Source organism: Lissotriton vulgaris, chromosome 2_1, assembly GCF_964263255.1.
Source record: "Lissotriton vulgaris chromosome 2_1, aLisVul1.2, whole genome shotgun sequence".
NCBI classification, from domain to species: Eukaryota; Metazoa; Chordata; class Amphibia; order Caudata; family Salamandridae; genus Lissotriton; species Lissotriton vulgaris.
In genome coordinates, this window is record NC_141687.1 from 460,554,584 (window position 1) to 460,573,168 (window position 18,585).

General features: G+C 51.8%; 1 protein-coding gene across 2 annotated transcripts in view; it reads right to left on the reverse strand.

Annotated features, from left to right (window-relative positions):
• LOC147730603 (uncharacterized) overlaps positions 1-18,585 on the reverse strand; it is a 235,450-nt gene that overhangs the window by 216,532 nt on the left and 333 nt on the right. The gene's annotated exons all lie outside the window — the stretch shown is intronic.

Below are 18,585 nucleotides of genomic sequence, written 5' to 3' on the forward strand. Positions count from 1 at the left end.
AAATAAAAGGGGACTGAGGATTGAGCCTTGGGGAACACCTCGGGTAGATGGACAAATGGTGGAAGCTGCTTTGGGAGAGAACACTTGGAAACTTCGGTCATTGAGGAAAGACACCAGCCAGGCCAAGGCCTGACCACCTACACCTAGAGACTTCAGAGAGTTGATGAGGATGGAATGTGACACGGTGTCGAACGCTGCGCTCAAATCCAACAGGATGAGCGCCATGGTGTTACCTTGGTCGACACCGTGCCTCAGACTCTCCGTTACCCCCAGGAGCGTTGTCTCGGTTGAATGCCTAGGCCGAAAGCCCGACTGAGAAGGATGGAGAAAAGCGGTGCTTTCAACCAGTTTAGAAAGCTGGGAATTTATGTGTCTCTCCAATATCTTCGAGAAGATTGGCAGCAAAGATATCGGGCGGAAGTTGGCAGGGTTGGAAGAATCGGCACCCAGTTTTTTTAGTAGAGGTACCACCATAGCATGTTTCCAAGATAGAGGGACCTGGGCCTCGCTCAAGGAAGTATTTAATAATTTAATGAAAATGGGGTGAGTAAGGGGATCCAATTGTTTTAATATTTTGGCCGGGAGCACATCCAGTGGGGAACCAGAACGCACACTGTTTAGGCAGGACACAAAGGAGGTAGTGTCTAGAGGCTGCCAGGTGGTAATTGCTGCATCAGTGGTGGTGTTCGCCAATTCCTGGATCGTATTAGGGGCGGAAAAAGTGGTATCAGAAGGTGGAGAGAAATGATCGTAAATAAGATCCACTTTGTTTATAAAGTAATCCGCTAAGGACTGACACTGGGTGGCATCAAGGGCTAGAGGAGGGGGAGAAGAATTTGCACCGATCAGTTTCTTTACAACAGAGAATAACACCTTAGGACAGTTTTGTGCATCAGACACTGTTTTAGTAGTGTAGATCGCTTTAGCAGTTTTGCAGCTATTATGGTACTTTTTTAAGGCTTCTTTATATATGATTTTACGAGAAGGAGAATAGCCTTTTCTCCATTTACGTTCCAAGGTCTTACATTGTGAGCGGAGACTCTTAAGTTGTTCCGAGTACCATGAGGCTGGAGGATGGTGTGAAACTGTAGGCTTAGATGTCAAGGGCAACACCCGATTTACGGCGTTGGTGAGCCAGAATTCAGTAGCACTATTAAGAGCAGTGACTGGTGCGTCAGTGGACGGGAGTGTTTTAATTAGCAATTTGTTGAGTTCAGGAATACTGACCTTCCCCCAATTTCGAGATGGTCTCGGATTTACTGTCGCAGATCTTGTTGCAATTTCAGCCATGTCTAAGGAAAAAGGGACAGCTGAGTGATCAGACCAGGTGATTTGAAGAGCTTTGCGGGAGCAATCTAGGGGCAGATTGGAAAAAATAGGATCAAGTAAATGTCCAGCACAATGTGTAGGACCTGTGTTATGTAATTGAAGGTTAAATGCTTCCAGGGTAGCGAGAAGCTGTTTCCTGTGGGGGCATTCATTATCATCTAGATGTATATTTAGGTCTCCTAAAATAGTAAAATTAGACGCTTTGAGCATAACTGGGGCTAAGAAGTCCGGTAATGAAGTTATCCAAGTACTGGCTGTTCCTGGGGGACGATATACCAATAGACCAGACAGCGTAAATTGGGGAGTTATGGACAGTTGAAATAGAGCAGACTCACAGTCTTTTAGGATGGTGTCAACCAATTTACAAGTGTATGTGCTCTTGAAGATAATTGCAATTCCACCCCCCCTGCCAGAATCTCTATCCTGGTGAAGAATAGCATAATTGGAGGGAATGGCATCTGCAATATCCGGACCTGAGCAGTCCCTGAGCCAAGTCTCGGTCAGGAATATCGCATCAGGTTGGTATTCAACAAGGAAGTCATGTATATTGTATCTATGTTGTGGTAGGGATCTACAATTTATACTCCAGAAGCGTAACGGGGGTCGGTGGGAGACTATCCTGGGGCTTGCCTGTCTATTTCGTCTCCGATGATGACACAGGGATCTGCACATGGTAGGGGTTTTTAAGGAGAAATTGCAGTAAGGACAGCGAAACTTGGTAGGGGGACATGGGTAGACGGAACAGTTATTATTGGGAGAGCCACGTAGTGCATATAGCTCATTCAAGGTGTATGCAATAACCATGATGGAAATAATGGCCTTACTCACCAAGAAAAGAGTGTGCCAGAGCCCAGAGCCCGGCCAAGCGCGGACTGGCGCAGACGGGCTGGACTCTGGCGTGACTCCGGCGGGCATCCGGCGCATCCGCAACGCGTCCGCTACGCGGAGAGGCCCTTCCCTTTTTAAAGCTGTCTGGAGCGGTTCACGGCGCAACCCGACCCAAGATGGCCGCTGTCCTGCCCTCGCCTCCCCGGGACCAACTCTCAGCGTCAATACTCAGCTGAGAGTGTCCCAAACGGCAGAGCGAGGTGAGGAGACAATTCCAGAATGCAGCGCTAAATTAAAAACGAGTTAGTGGTAAAATCCCCACAACTGTGAATGACCATAAAAAGCTTATTAATCAAGCGTGGCAAAGCGCTGCTTGTCAACAAAGTCAGGTAAAGCGAGAGAACCTCCGGCTTTCCGCCTCAGAGGGTGAAAGAGCTAACCTGTATCCTGGAGAGTGAGCCCTTTTAAAGCTGTCTGGAGCGCGTCACGGCGCAACCCGACCCAAGATGGCCGCTGTCCTGCCCTCGCCTCCCCGGGACCAACTCTCAGCGTCAATACTCAGCTGAGAGTGTCCCAAACGGCAGAGGGAGGTGAGGAGACAATTCCAGAATGCAGCGCTAAATTAAAAACGAGTTAGTGGTAAAATCCCCACAACTGTGAATGACCATAAAAAGCTTATTAATCAAGCGTGGCAAAGCACTGCTTGTCAACAAAGTCAGGTAAAGCGAGAGAACCTCCGGCTTTCCGCCTCAGAGGGTGAAAGAGCTAACCTGTATCCTGGAGAGTGAGCCCTTTTAAAGCTGTCTGGAGCGCGTCACGGCGCAACCCGACCCAAGATGGCCGCTGTCCTGCCCTCGCCTCCCCGGGACCAACTCTCAGCGTCAATACTCAGCTGAGAGTGTCCCAAACGGCAGAGGGAGGTGAGGAGACAATTCCAGAATGCAGCGCTAAATTAAAAACGAGTTAGTGGTAAAATCCCCACAACTGTGAATGACCATAAAAAGCTTATTAATCAAGCGTGGCAAAGCGCTGCTTGTCAACAAAGTCAGGTAAAGCGAGAGAACCTCCGGCTTTCCGCCTCAGAGGGTGAAAGAGCTAACCTGTATCCTGGAGAGTGAGCCCTTTTAAAGCTGTCTGGAGCGCGTCACGGCGCAACCCGACCCAAGATGGCCGCTGTCCTGCCCTCGCCTCCCCGGGACCAACTCTCAGCGTCAATACTCAGCTGAGAGTGTCCCAAACGGCAGAGGGAGGTGAGGAGACAATTCCAGAATGCAGCGCTAAATTAAAAACGAGTTAGTGGTAAAATCCCCACAACTGTGAATGACCATAAAAAGCTTATTAAACAAGTGTGGCAAAGCGCTGCTAGTCAACAAAGTCAGGTAAAGCGAGAGAACCTCCGGCTTTCCGCCTCAGAGGGTGAAAGAGCTAACCTGTATCCTGGAGAGTGAGCCCTTTTAAAGCTGTCTGGAGCGCGTCACGGCGCAACCCGACCCAAGATGGCCGCTATCCTGCCCTCGCCTCCCCGGGACCAACTCTCAGCGTCAATACTCAGCTGAGAGTGTCCCAAACGGCAGAGGGAGGTGAGGAGACAATTCCAGAATGCAGCGCTAAATTAAAAACGAGTTCGTGGTAAAATCCCCACAACTGTGAATGACCATAAAAAGCTTATTAATCAAGCGTGGCAAAGCGCTGCTTGTCAACAAAGTCAGGTAAAGCGAGAGAACCTCCGGCTTTCCGCCTCAGAGGGTGAAAGAGCTACCTACTGGGAGTTGCATGGGCAGGTGATTAGGTATATTAAATTTTCGCTGTTACAGTTGGTAAAACTTTTTTGAATCCACGGTCTCGAGGTTCCAATATTTATGGACTTAGATTGTCTCGTTTGTGGACAAATAGCACAGGAACCACAAGGGTAGTGGCCCTATACTGCTGGTAAGTTCCACAGTGTACCACCCGCTCGCTGTTTGGGGCCTATTGGTTGAGTGTGGACAAGTTGGTCTCGCAGGTTTGTACTTCTTTTCAAGGAGAACAGTGGTAGTGGTATTTTGTCTGTGCAACTGTTGAGAATGCGCCTGTGTTTTCTGACACTTTTTTGTATGCTGTTAGTAAGAGAGCTGAAGGCATTTACAAAAGTAAGGCGACCTAGAGGTGGTTTTTCCGTTGAAGGTTCTAACAATGCCTCCCGATTGTTGTTAGTAGCTCTTTTGTGAGCTTGTCTAATCAGTTTTTTAGGATATTTCTTCTCTTTAAATTGTTCAATCAAATCAATTCTGGACCAACGCACCGGGCAGGCCATATGCTGGATTTAATTTTTTTCCAACATATTGGATACTACAGCTAAACCTCCGCTACCATGATTATGGACGGATCACTTTCTAATTCCATTTTCAATCTCATTCCCATCCCAATGCCAGACAATGGGGAAACGCTCCTATGTGCGTAGAAAATGGGATAACATATCAGCTGCTACCCTATGTCCTGCCCTCGCAGCTGCCCCCCCCAACCCTGACTTTAGACGTGAACTCTGATGCAGTGATGCTGAATCACTGGATAGGCAACACAGTGGAATCCATTGCTCCTGCTAAAGTCGCCACGTCACGCAGAGAATCCCCTTCCGCCCCTTGGTTCTCAACAGAGCTGATGGCTGAAAAAAGCAACTGTAAAAGGTTGGAGCGCCTCTGGCGGGCAAACTACTGTGAATCAGCAAAAATCTGCTACAAAAAAGCCCTACGCGGTCTACATCAATCCATAAAAAAAAGCCTAAAAATTATTCATTGTGACCTCCATTCAGCAAGCGGAGCAATCAAGCAAAGAAGTTTTTAAGATTGTTCAATCTTTTTTTAAACCTAGGGCTATTGAGACTGAAGTCACCCCATCGGCGAGACTCTGCGAAGACATCTCGGACTTCTTTGATAAAAAAATTATGAAAGTCTATGACACCTTCACGAGTCCCGAGCCTACAGTTATGGCGGACACGGCAAAAAATGAGCTGCCCTCCCTTTCCTTAGCTCAATTTCATCCTATCTCCCTCCCTGAGGCACTGAAGGAAATAAAAAAATTCAAATCACGGGCCCCTGATGACCCCTGTCCGCCGAAGCTCTGGAAAATGATGTTGGACGCAATTGTAGTACCACTCCTACATATATGGAACACGTCCATTGTAACCGGCACGTTTCCTGATTGTTGAAAACATGCCACACTTCTCCCTCTGAAAAAGAAGCCAAATGGTGCTCCCGATGACCTGAGTAATCTCCGCCCAATCTCCCTACTAGCAGCCCCAGGAAAAATGCTCGAAAAGTTGATACAACGTCAACTGAACAGCTTTATCGAGGAAAAAGGGATTTTACATGAAACACAGTCAGGTTTCAGGTCCGGTTTTAGCACCGAAACCGCCCTTATCGAGGTTGCTGAGTCGATTAGGTGGTCCTTAGATTCAGGAGCATCAGCTATGCTGGTGCTCCTGGATCTATCAGCCGCATTTGATACTGTGGATCATGGCAGACTGCTGCTACGGCTGAAGGACATAGGTCTGGAAGATATGGCACTGAGCTGGCTTCACTCCTATATCACAGATCGCTCCCAGAAAGTGGCATTGGGCACCTTCTCCTCTAAGCCAAAACGTCTCTGGTGTGGCGTCCCTCGAGGGTCGGCACTCAGCCCTCTACTTTTTAATGTTTATTTAGCCCCACTTTTTACCTTGATTGCCAAATGGGGGGTCAAGGCAATTTCGTATGCAGATGATACGCAATTAGTCTTCCACTATTTGGAGGTGTCGGAGGCAGCTTTTAGCAAACTGAGGGGCTGCCTTCGAGATGTGGCCAGCTGGATGAACGCAAACAAATTGAAGTTGAATGCAAGCAAAACGGAGGTAATATTCTTTGGTAAAAACACACATCCTCCCTCCGACCTGTGGTGGCCTCCTGAAACGGGTCCATCACCTTCGCCCGGAACCAATGCGAAGAATTTGGGAGTAAGATGGGACGAGAATCTTTCTTTCTCCTCTCACATACAGCAGGTCACTACTGGATGTCTTCACAAACTCAGAAACCTCCGTAAATTCCTCTCTTTTCTACCAGTTGAGTGTCGCAAAATGGTGGTCCATGCGACAGTTACATCCAGATTGGACTACTCGAACGGCCTCTATCTTGGTCTGCCTAAATATCTGGTGCAACGCCTGCAGATCATGCAGAATGCGGCTGCGAGATTGATAAAGCGCATTCCTTTCAGACAGCATGTCTCTGTGCATCTGCGCGAACTGCATTGGCTCCCAGTGGCGAGTAGAATAAAATTCAAAGTTCTTACCATGGCGTTTAGAGCACTAAAAGGGAACTATTTAAAACTCAGACTCCCCCGCTACCATCAGGAGAGACACTTGCGATCTAACTCCTTGCTTCAGCTGCTCGTCCCACGAGTTAGGAAAGCCAGACTTGGGGCAGATCTTTTTCTGCTGGCACGGCGAAACTCTGGAACGCCTTGCCCTCTGCCATCCAATCGGCTACGACAGAAGCTAGCTTTAAGAAGCTTCTAAAGACCTGGCTCTTTATGCAGAACACCTAAGCAATTCCCCGTGCCCCCTGCTTTGCTGAAGTACTCTTCCAGCGCCGGGACACCTCCTCGAGAGGTAGCTGTTCGCGCTCTACAAGTATCAGTATTATTATTATTCAATGAGGTTTGTTGCATGTTCCTCAAATTTGTCCATGGTGGAACAGTTTCTCCGAACCAGGAGAAACTGCCCATATGGCAGATTTTCCCAAAGGGACTTCAGGTTTCGACTGTCGAAGCGAAGCAGAGTTCCGAGCCATCAGCTTACGATACAATTCACTTTCTAGACCAATTGGTGTACTGAAAATTGATAGGTTTAAAAAAGCTATTCTTTCTTTGTCTGCTTCCACTGTGAATTTCAAGAAGTTATTCCTCGTATTTAGCTAGTCTTTAAATCTTGTGATGGACTCCAGGTTCCCTCGCCAGACAACCAACACGTCGTCGATATCCCGCTTCCATAAGCGGATTGACTCAAAAAATGGATTTGATCTGGTTAGGACTTGTTGTTGTTCAAAAGTATGGACGTATAGGTTTGCCAAGCTTGGCACAAAAATGATGCCCATACTCGTCCCAGACACCTGTAGGTAAATGGTGTCTTCATATTTGAAACAGTTGTCTTTCATAGGTAGTTGAGCTAGTGACATTATAAAAGGGACCAGTGAGTCCACTGTTGTATTCATCAGTATCTGAAAAATGGTGTCCAAAGTCTCATCCTGAGGTATGTAAATGTATGTGTCTTGTAAAGCGCACTGCTGCCCTGAGGCGTCGTGGCGCTGTAGACCGCTGGGGAACCTGTCCTGGCTATCCCTGTGAGATGGTCCCTACTGGGTATCTCCAAGGTGAAACCAGGCATCCCCGGCAAATGTGGGGGGCCGTTGTAGAGATGAGGCAAGCTAATGCCCAGAGTTGCAGAGTGTGATCCCTGGTTAGAGGAGGAACCAAGGCGAGAATTATCGAGTCTGCTGACCCAGGCCCACGACCCTGCCACGTCGGGAATTGAACCCTGGTCCCAGGCTGTTCTCTGCTTCAAGGTCTGCCGCCTCTAACCAGTGAGCCACACCACCCCACTATTATTGACGTGTATAACGATTTGAAATCGAATGACTCTAGATAGTCCTGCTCAGAGTGTGCCGATCTAGTTACCGGCATAAGACTAGCGTCTCTGTATGGTCTAACTAATAAATAGTACCTTGTACTGTAATCACTATCAAAATAGGGAACAGTGTTTTAAACATAGAATGACTGGTTTATACTCATTCATGTCGGTTCATGCATTTCATCAGCATTTATCAGTTTTTGGTGATATGGGTAATTACTAATCGCTGTTAAGTATACATGCGAGATGATGCAAGCAATCGGAATCGATCGCAGAACAGAGAGAAGCTTCTTAAGTTTTGTGATTGAAACAAACAGAGAAATAGCGAAAGCGAGTTAGTTTAGCATACCTAGGTTTGCCAAATGGTCATCACATACAGAGAACTGAGATAGTACGCGAGTACCACTCAGTGGTTAAAAGTTGCCAGTATACATTCAACATAAGCAGTATACTGTTTGTTAAGTATGATGAAAGAATACTTGAAAAAGGTAGAGGTGAAGAATATGACTAAACAACTATTACCAGCTTCCTTTTTACACAAGAAGGATGTACGTATTTATGATGAGTACAATAGATGACTGTAGTTTATCCACGTCCCTTACCTGAAATGAGCCATGATATGGATATTGGTCTTGATTGTCTGTGGTGTATAAAGATATACTTAAAAACATGCATTCAATGAACAATGTGATCCTTGTGATAAATTATACATGGACACCGTTTAAGCATGTGTAGAAAATAATTGTTTCTATCCACTTCACTTTGGGTGCATGATGATTACCCTCCAGAGCGGGGCCTCGTTGACTGGAGCTGGTGCCAGGTGAGGTCTAGTCCTCGTATTGCACTGGTGAGCATTTTCTGGCTTTTTACACCATTGTATTGTTTGAATTGAATACAAGTTGCAATTCATTGAAGATACTAGATGTATTATTGACGTTTTAATCTTATTTTTTTCAGATGCCCTATACATCATGTATATACATAGGATCTGAATATTGATTACAAGCGTATAGCAGATGCCATCAGTTTGTATAATTTTTGGTTATTGCAGTAGCAAAGATTGCTTGAGGTGAGGTCCTGAAGAAAGCCAGGGAGAGTTATCCCATTGGCTGAAACATATCGACCATATATATAAGCAGTGAATAGTTATAACTGCTGTCTTTCTCCTGCGCTGTTTTTAAGAAGGAACGCAATCTGAGAACATAAGAAAGAGGAAAACCATTTTTGCCTCTCTTGCTTATCCTTTTTTAACTACACATTTCTATGTTCTTGCACTGCACTTTTCTAAAAGGAATGATCTTAAAAGACATCCCTTTATGCTCTTTTTCCTCTGGTAAGAACTCAACAAGAAGATACAAGTCATTCATTATTCTTCTATGACTGGTGAGGAAAGAAGAAGAGTTGTTTGGAACCCCAGATGATGACACCTGGCACTTTAAGTGAATTGATGGGATACCAATAATCCTGAAGGGGTTCTCTCTTCTTCACTTTCTTCATGAATATCTATCCTGTATCTGGACCTTCTTTGTTTGCATCTAGTACATTAACACGATTGGCGCATTGTGACTCTAGAATTGTATCTAGAGCAACAGTTTTCTTTATAGACCACAGATTATTTGGTTGTTGTGTAATTCACTATTTCCACCAGCTCTAAATCCGAAGGTGTTTGCTAGTTGGCTAGAGGGAGACTGCAGGACGATATGAGATGTGTACACAGGGGGACATATTCAAAACCTTTACTCAATGCAAGGAGGAGTTCCGGCTCCCAGGGTGAGCCAGGCTTCAGTACTCGCAACTCCGTCAATGGCTATCCACGCTAGCTACAAAGCAGGCCGCCACGCGAGCATTCACCCCCTTTGAACGTCTAGTACGCTCCTTTGACGACTCGAAGGAACTCATATCTTGGATATATAAGATCTTACATCACCCCCCGCTAGTAACCACTCACCCATACCAACGACAATGGCAATCGGCATCTCCCACCGACATTACACCTGCCCAATGGCGTCGTTTGTGGCGAGACATCCCAAAGATCTTCCGCTGTGTATCGCAACAGGAAACTGCATACAAGATTATGACACAATAGTTTTACACAACTTCTCGACTGCATAAGATGTTTCCCAAGTCTTCTCCAATGTGCTGGAGATGTTAGAGCTCCCCGGGTGACTTAATTTACATTTGGTGGATTTGCCCGCTCTGGACCCTCTTCTGGAAAGAGGTACTTAGTCATTGTTGGACAGGCCTCGTGGCCTGCCCGTCCCCTCCCCGCATGGCGGGTTACGGACCCCTACTCCTCCTGTTCCCCGGACAAGAACCACCCCTGCAACCCGCCGGGGCAACCCCCGGCCCTTCCCCGATGGAACCCTGGCTCCTGAACCCCATCGTATCGGCTGGCCCGGGTCCCTTCCAGAACCCCTGTCTCCGGCCCAGCCGCCATTTTGGACACTACACGACCAGGCCTCGTGGCCTCGGGTCGACCTCGGCCTGGGGCCCAGCCAGGCCCCGACATCGAGGCACCACCATCCACCCAGGGGGTGAAGAGACCACTTGGCAGGTCAATGGGAGAAGGAGTGTTGATGGCTCCCCTCCGCCAGGTGTCGATCGCCCCCAGCCTCCCTGGGCGCTGGCTCCACCCCCCTGCTGGGTGTCTGGACTCCCTCATCCCGGACCTCCCGACCTCCAAGTGCGAGGGTCCGGACATCAAAGGGCGCCAGACGTATAACTGGGGCAGCTCCAGAGCACGAAGGCAGTTGTATCCTGGAGTCGAGAGACACCGAGACGAACTCATCCTTGGAGGCCTGCTGGCACTGCCGCGGCTCCTCTTCGTAAACCACCTTTGAAGGCCTGCTGGCGCTGCCACGGCTCATCCTCGTCGTGAATCATCTTCAAGGCCTGCTGGCGCTGCCGCGGCCCTCCTCGTTGTGAACCATCTTCAAGGCCTGCTGGCGCTGCCGCGGCCCGCCTCGTCGTGAACCATCTTCAAGGCCTGCTGCCGCGGCCCTCCTCGTCGTGAACCATCTTCAAGGCCTGCTGGCGCTGCCGCGGCCCTCCTCGTCGTGAATCATCTACCAGGCCTGCTGGCGCTGCCGCGGCCCCTCCTTGCGAACCCTCCAGCTCGAGGATTGTGAGCTCCACCTTTGCTGCTTCTGTACCGGACCGGTACTCAGACTGTCCCGCTACCCCCTTTTCCCCAAAGAGACTAGAATTGACGGGATCCTCGTATCCTGGTCCTGTTGTATCGCCCGTCACCTTGCCGAAAGATATATATAAAAGTGTGCAGAACTCATCTTTGTGTGGTGTCTATCTGTGGGGGGGAAGTTACTTGTCTGTACGATTACCGGAGAGGGCCCTCATCGGAGGCCTCTCCCCTTGTACTCGGCCGACCCTTCGGGTCCCCGTCTAACATTGGTGGCCAGCGGCGCGATCCGAGCCGACGCATAATCGTACAGAGAGTAACTCACCCCACGACACACAGCCACCATGACAACAAAGGAGAGTGGAACAACAGAAACATTTCAGATGGAAAAGCTGGAAGAATACAGCCACAAAGAACTAAAGCAATTCTGCATAGAGCTGGGCATTGCTACCACGGGACTGAGCACGAAAGATGACCTCAAGAACGCCTTGGAATCTTGGGTGGAGACGGAAACATCCCCACCCCAAAATCAAAGCCTCGAGACCACCGAAACAAGTACCACCCCTGTGGACGAAAGAAGATCGGGCCTCTCGTCCGAAGAGGCCCGAGAACGGGAGAAAAGCCGGCTCCACGAATTGGAGCTGGCTCGACTCCGCTTAGATGGAGAACTCAAACTGGCAGAACAAAAAATAACCCTCGAACACTTACGGCTCAGGGAAGAACGAGAAGAGAAAAAGAGCCAGAGGGAGCTGGAAGAAAAAAAGACTAGCATACGAGCATGAGCGCAACTTGAAGGAGCTAGAAATTCGACGGCAGAACAAAGACCTCGGCGTCCCCGGGCACCAGAGCCCCACTGCCCCTACGGACCCCAAGGTCCACATCCCCAAGGACGTCGTCAGGGAATACTACCGGAACGATGATATCCAGCAATGGTTTAAAGCCTACGAGGTGGCAATGACCTCCCACCGAATCCCGCGGAGCGACTGGGGAGCCGGGTTATGGGGAAAATTCGTCAACGAAGGAAGAGATGCCTTGCTGCAACTCCCCGACCACCAGATGACATCCTACGACCACATGAAGGCCGCCCTCCTCACTCGCTATGGGCTCACGCCCGAGATGTACCGGCAGAGATTTCGAGACTGCAAACGAATCCCTGGTCCAACCTGGGTGGAGTACGTGAACTTTTTTAGCCGATCCTTCGAGGGATGGATCAAGGGCAGCCAGGTCACCACCTACGAGCAATTATTCAACCTTATTGTATGGGAGCACCTCTCCAATAATTGCTTCGTCGAACTAAGACAGAACCTCCTTGATAGTAAGCTAACCGAACCTCGGAAACTCGCCATCGAAGCAGACCGATGGGAGAGCACCCGAGTCCCTCGGAGCTGGCCCAGCGACCAGAACAGAGCCTCCCAAGGGCCCCACCGCCCACGGGGGGGAGGAGGAGGCCAGGGTCGGGGATCGGACACCGTTACGGTGCCCCCCACTAGCAACCCCCCGCCCCCGGCCAGAAGAGGAAGCCCTCCAATGCGACCAGGGTTCCGCTCCAACGTTACCTGCCACAAATGCCAGCGACCCGGCCACTACGCCAATGATCCCAACTGTCCGAAAAATCAGAGCCCCATGAACCGCCAGATCACCGCCGCCGCCCGGGGAGAAGAGCCGGGCCAAGAAGACGCCGAAGAGTACGAGCAGTACCAGCCCGAGTGGGAACCAGCCGCCATGTCCCTGGTCTGTCTAGGGGAGAGGGACATGGTCCCCCGTGCGCCCATCCCCGCTAACACGCAGAAATACAGCCAGTGGGTCACCATCAATGGACGCCGGGCTGAAGCCCTCCGTGACACAGGGGCCAGTGTGACCGCAGTCCGCTGCCATCTGGTGACCCCTGACCAGATCCTACCCAATGTACTTTGCCCAGTGCGGTCGGCAGACAACTCCGAAAGCCTGTGCCAGATGGCTCGCGTCCCCTTCGAGTGGGGAGGGGTGTCCGGCATGCTAAAAGTGACTGTCCGCGACGATGCTCCGGTGGACTGCCTCCTGGGGAAAGTCCTCGAGAGCTCCCCCTGGTCAGCCGTTGAGCGGAGGGAGCACCTGGGGATGCTTGTTCTCCCTGAATGGGTCTGTGTAACGACCCGATCCATGGCCGCCCGCGCCATCTCCAGCCCAGAGGAACAGGAGTGGCCTGAACCTCCTCCGCCGATCGTCACAGAAGAAACCACCCCTGAGCCTGGTCCTCCGGGGTTCGGCAACGAAGAACCGGATCAACTCCAAGACCTCCCGGAGCTGGCCCAGTGGCGCCAAGAAGGTGGCCCCACTCAGGAACAGTTCCGTCAGGAACAAAGAGCGTGTCCCTCCCTCGAGGGACTCCGACAACAAGCCATAGCCCAGAGCGCAGGGGATGCCTCGGGGGCCCACTGGATCTACTGGGACAACGGGCTGCTCTACAGTGAGCAAAAGATTGCCGAGCTGGGAGCCAGCCGGGTGCTGGTGGTCCCCCTCCAATTCAAAGACTTCCTATTGAACCTGGCACACGATGTGCCTCTTGCAAGGAACCTGGGGCAGGACAAGACGTACAGCCGCCTGGTGACCTACTTCTACTGGCCAAAGATGCGGAACGATGTAGCGAACCACTGCTGGGCCTGCCCCACCTGCCAGGCCAGCGGGAAGAGCGGCCGGAAACTGAAGGTCCCCCTGCAACCCTTTCCCATCGTCACCACCCCCTTTGAGCGGGTGGGAATAGACATTGTGGGGCCCCTGGAGCCACGGACAGCACAGGGACACCGGTTCATCCTTGTCCTGGTGGACCATGCCACCCGCTATCCCGAGGCCATTCCTCTCCGGACCGTAACGGCGCCCGTGGTGGGCCGAGCCCTGATGGGGATCTTCTCGCGGGTGGGCTTCCCCAGAGAGGTCGTCAGTGATCGGGGCACGAACTTTATCTCCAGGTACATGAAGTCCCTATGGCAACAGTGCGGGGTCACCTACAAATTCACGACCCCCTATCACCCGCAAGGGAACGGACTAGTAGAACGATTTAACCGCACCCTCAAGGGGATGATCATGGGCCTAGAAGGACCCCTACGTCGCCAATGGGACGTGCTGCTCCCGTGCCTCCTGTTCGCTTACAGGGAGGTCCCCCAGAAATCCCTGGGCTTCAGTCCGTTCAAACTCTTGTATGGACACCCCGTCCGGGGCCCCCTCAGCCTGGTCAAAGAAGGGTGGGAGGTGGCTACTCAGAAGACTCCCCCGGATGTATACAAGTACCTCTTGACCCTCCGTAACCAGACCCGGCGGTTCAGGGAACTTGCCAAGGCCAACCTCGAAGCTAGCCAAGAAGACATGAAGCGCTGGTATGATCAGAATGCCTCATCCATCGAGTTCGAGCCAGGACAACAGGTCTGGGTGATGTCCCCGGTTGAACCTTGCGCCCTCCAGGACAAATGGACGGGACCCTTCAAAGTGGTGGAGCGCAAGGGCCCCGTCACCTACCTGGTAGTTATGGAGTCCCCCCGAAACCCCTTACGTGTCCTCCACGCCAACAGACTCAAGCCCCACTTTGTGCGCTCTGAACTTAGCCTCCTTATGGCTACCGACAGTGGGGCTGAAGAAGACTCCGAGCCCCTCCCCGATCTCCTGAAAACGCTCGAGAAAGACGGCTCCGTGGAGGGAGTCCACCTCTCCGATGCCCTGTCCCCAGCGCAGCGCCAAGACTGCCAAAGCTTGCTACTACAATTTGCCGACCTGTTCTCCCTCATCCCTGGGGTCACCCCTTGGTGCCTCCACGACGTTGACACCGGGGATAGCCCCCCTATCCGACACAGGGCGTACAGGGTGCCTGATCGAGTACGCGCCTGCATCCAGTCGGAAGTCTCAAAGATGCTAGCTCTGGGAGTGAGCGAGCCGTCCGACAGCCCCTGGGCCAGCCCGGTCGTGCTGGTCCCAAAGGCCGCCGCCCCGGGCGTCGCCCCCGAGCTCATGTTCTGTGTAGACTATCGGGGTTTGAACGCCGTCACCAGGACCGACGCTCATCCCATTCCACGGGCAGATGAACTGATCGACCGCATGGGGGCCGCCCGCTACCTGAGCATCTTCGATTTGACAGCAGGCTATTGGCAGATCGGCCTCACTCCAGGTGCCCAGGAGCGATCCGCCTTCTCCAGCCCGGATGGCCACTACCACTTCAAGGTGATGCCATTCGGAATGAAAAACGCACCCGCCACCTTCCAGAGACTAGTGAACAAAGTCTTGGCTGGTCTGGAGGAATTCAGCGCTGCCTATCTGGACGATATTGCCGTGTACAGCCGCCACTGGGCAGAACACCTCCACCACCTCCGGGAGGTCCTAAACGCCCTCCGGCAGGCCGGGCTAACCATCAAGGCCAGCAAGTGCCAGATCGGCCAAGGGTCCGTGACCTACCTGGGACACCAGGTGGGAAGTGGCCTGGTGGCCCCCCTCCAGCTCAAGATTGCCGCCATCCAGGCCTGGGAGCCGCCGGTCACCCAAACAGAGGTCCGAGCCTTCCTGGGGCTCACCGGGTACTACCGGCGCTTCGTGAAAGACTATGGCAGCATTGTGGGGCCCCTCACAGAACTCACGTCCAAAAAGAACCCCCAGAAAGTCAACTGGACTCCTGAATGTCAGGCAGCCTTTGAGAACCTCAAGTCCGCCATGTGCACCGCCCCCGTGCTCCAAGCCCCCGACTACAGCCGGGAGTTCATAGTACAGACGGACGCCTCAGATCATGGCGTGGGCGCCTGCTGGCCCGAGAACAGCGCTGGAGCACCATCGAGCGGGAGGCCTTCGCCGTAGTGTGGGCCCTCAAGAAGCTCCGGCCCTATCTCTTCGGTACCCACTTCCGGGTGTAAACAGATCACCGACCCCTGCAAAGGCTGATGCAGATGCGGGGAGAAAACCCGAAGCTGTTGCGTTGGTCCATCTCCCTGCAGGGGATGGATTTCACTGTGGAGCATCGCCCCGGCCAAGACCAGGCCAACGCAGACGGCCTGTCCCGCTTCTTCCGCCTCGGCGAGGAGAGTACCCAAGAGGATGGGTGACTCTCCCTGCCTTCAGCTGGGGGGGGACGCGTGTTGGACAGGCCTCGTGGCCGGCCCGTCCCCTCCCCGCAAGGCGGGTCACGGACCCCTACTCCTCCTGTTCCCCGGACAAGAACCACCCCTGCAACCTGCCGGGGCAACCCCCGGCCCTTCCCCGACGGAACCCTGGCTCCTGAACACCACCGTATCGGCTGGCCTGGGTCCCTTCCAGAACCCCTGTCTCCGGCCCAGCCGCCATTTTGGACACTACACGACCAGGCCTCGTGGCCTCGGGTCGACCTCGGCCTCGGGCCCAGCCAGGCCCCGACATCGAGGCACCACCATCCACCCAGGGGGAGAAGATACCACTTGGCAGGTCAATGGGAGAAGGAGTGTCGATGGCTCCCCTCCGCCAGGTGTTGATCGCCCCCAGCCTCCCTGGGCGCTGGCTCCACCCCCTGCTGGGTGTCTGGACTCCCTCATCCCGGACCTCCCGACCTCCAAGTGCGAGGGTCCGGACATCAAAGGGTGCCAGACCTATAACTGGGGCAGCTCCAGAGCAGGAAGGCAGTTGTATCCTGGAGTCGAGAGACACCGAGACGAACTCATCCTTGGAGGCCTGCTGGCGCTGTTGCGGCTCCTCTTCGTAAACCACCTTTGAAGGCCTGCTGGCGCTGCCGCGGCTCATCCTCGTCGTGAATCATCTTCAAGGCCTGCTGGCGCTGCCGCGGCCATCCTCGTTGTGAACCATCTTCAAGGCCTGCTGGCGCTGCCGCGGCCCGCCTCGTCGTGAACCATCTTCAAGGCCTGCTGGCGCTGCCGCGGCCCTCCTCGTCGTGAATCATCTACCAGGCCTGCTGGCGCTGCCGGGGCCCCTCCTTGCGAACCCTCCAGCTCGAGGATTGTGAGCTCCACCTTTGCTGCTTCTGTACCGGACTGGTACTCAGACTGTCCCGCTACCCCCTTTTCCCCAAAGAGACTAGAATTGACGGGATCCTCGTATCCTGGTCCTGCTGTATCGCCCGTCACCTTGCCGAAAGATATATATATAAGTGTGCAGAACTCATCTTTGTGTGGTGTCTATCTGTGGGGGGGAAGTTACTTGTCTGTACGATTACCGGAGAGGGCCCTCACCGGAGGCCTCTCCCCCTGTACTCGGCCGACCCTCCGGGTCCCCGTCTAACAGTCATATTAAAAGTTGTGCTTGCTTTCCACTGCCTGAATCTCCAGTTGCAATTTTTCTAGGTCTTAAGCCGGACAACCTGCGGGCACTCACCTGTAGTGATTGGTATATTGCTCTCCACATGCTAGGGACCGCTAAACAGCTCATCGCTTTGTCCTGGAAAAAAGCAGAGGCCCCCCCCAAATCAACATTAGGTTCACGCGCTTCTGGCACACAGTGACTATGGAACTCTTCACTGCAACCTTGCAGTCACGCAACACACGATTCACTACAGTCTGGCAACCACTGATTGATTATCCCTGTAAAATAGAGCACGCACGTCTTCAACCCCCGAAGATCTGGGCCCTACGCCTCTGAGGACGCTGTGCTCCCACCTGAACCTGACAGATTAATTGCATAGTCACATTGATATCCCCTCCAGATCCCCCCCAATACGTGACAGGAAGCAATCTTCTCACTACATGCCATTGCTCCTCCTCCCACCCCCTGCCTGCCTCCCCCCTCCCAGTCCACCCTTCTCCTTTACTCTACATCAGCCTTGACCCCCCCACTGCTCGGACCTCTAGGCAAAGTGATAGCTTCTCCCCATCCCGCACTATACACTTAAGCCCCCTTGTTGTAGTCATCCTTTCTCCTCTGGTTTTCTCATGGACCTCTCTCTCTACTCTACTATTCCTTAACCTTTCTCTGTTCCCATCTACAGGCTCTTAGCCGCTTTCTCTTTCCTTGCTATGAAAATAAGCTTGTTGATCAAGGGTCTTAAAATGCTACCACAGTGCAACTCTATGCGCCACACATTGTAAAACGCGACCAGCCTAATATGGGTGGTAGGCGACTTGCTATGTAATGCTTACATGATCTACGCACCACAGCCTCCCCACGATTTTCTATACAATGCAGCCAGCCCTACATAGGGTTGTGAGCCCTATGCTGTGTAAATGATGACACTCCTTTTGATATCTCTGCAATAATAAACAGATTTAATTATAAAAACTACAATACAAAATAAAATACTGTAGATCTCAATGTTGCAACACTTTTCTCCTTACGATAAAGTGACACTCACAGTATTACACGAGGCATGAAAACAAAGAAACGTTACACATATACATAAAGAAAATTGGCAACTGTGAACAGAGTATGGTATATGCATTTTATATAGTACTTATTCAGAGCAGAATATATGCATGGGATCACTATGAATAAAAATACTGATGAGGTACCCTGGTAGCCCCACCAATAAGAAGAGTCAGTTACATCCAACCACACAGGCAACCTTTCTATTTAAACACCCAAGATCTCGAACATCATTACTATGCAGGCTTTGCTTTCAGGGGAGAAAAAAACGTCAACAAAAACGCCCTTTATAGTTTATCAATTGGAAAATATACATTTCACTAACTTTCTGTCACTCGGAGTTCACTTTAAACTACATAGGCTG